Source organism: Coptis chinensis, chromosome 9, assembly GCF_015680905.1.
Source record: "Coptis chinensis isolate HL-2020 chromosome 9, ASM1568090v1, whole genome shotgun sequence".
In the NCBI taxonomy this organism is placed as follows: Eukaryota; Viridiplantae; Streptophyta; class Magnoliopsida; order Ranunculales; family Ranunculaceae; genus Coptis; species Coptis chinensis.
In genome coordinates this window covers 4,914,600-4,915,515 of record NC_141464.1, presented here as the reverse complement: position 1 = coordinate 4,915,515, position 916 = coordinate 4,914,600, and the positions used below count along the sequence as shown (strand labels likewise).

General features: G+C 41.0%; 1 pseudogene; it reads right to left on the bottom strand.

Annotated features, from left to right (window-relative positions):
* Window positions 1-612: 612 nt before the first annotated feature.
* Window positions 613-707, bottom strand: LOC147474499 (small nucleolar RNA R71; annotated as a pseudogene).
* Between the last annotated feature and the right edge of the window lie 209 nt (window positions 708-916).

Here is a 916-nt window from a genome sequence, read left to right as displayed (position 1 = left end):
GTTTATACTAGTATATCAAGTTTGTTTGGAGTGTTGTCGTGTTTAAACTTAGACTTGCATGAGATTAAGGTCTGGCCGGAGAAAAACACCGAACGTAATTAACCGTCAATGTCAACAAACACGTCTATCTAGTATACCAATCACTACACCTCTAGCTACTATTCCACACACCACACCTGACATAATGGCTAAAGAAAGAGAGACTCCTCTCTCCGACTTTTACAAAGCCTTGAGCGATAGCCCTAAATCTTGCATCGTTCTAGCAGACCCAGTGGAAGATTTTCGAATCCCCACAAACATATTTAATTTGTTACCCGTTTTTCATGGTTTAAACCATGAAAAACCTTATCAGCACATGCATAGGACTGAACAAGTCGACCATGAAAAACCTTATCAGCACATGCATAGGATTGAACAAGTCCTTACAACATTCCACAATCTTACGGTTGGTGCAGAACAAATTAAACTGAGGGTATTTCCCTTCACCTTAGCCGATAAGGCGGCGTCTTGGTTAACTGCCCAAACGCCTAATTCCGTGGACTCATGGGCTAAACTTGTTGTTGTTTATAGAACATTTTACCCACCCCTAAAAGACGGATGAGATGCTTTCCAAGATTCATTTCTTTTCAACAAAATCCTCATGAATCATTTTAGGAGGCTTGGAATCGTTTCACCGATCTCCTTATAGAGTGTCCACATCATAACCTAGCGAAAAGACACGTTAGTTCGTGCCTTTTCAAAGGACTTCTACACCACCATAAAGAAGTCCTTGACATAATGAATGGGGGTAGTTTCCTAAGTAAAGGAGCCTCGGAGGCTTACAAATTTTTAGAAGATCAAACTAAAGCGCCAATAATAATGGGGGTAGTGATGATATCCCCGGCCTCGCTAGTTTTTCTTCAACAGATTAAGGCCG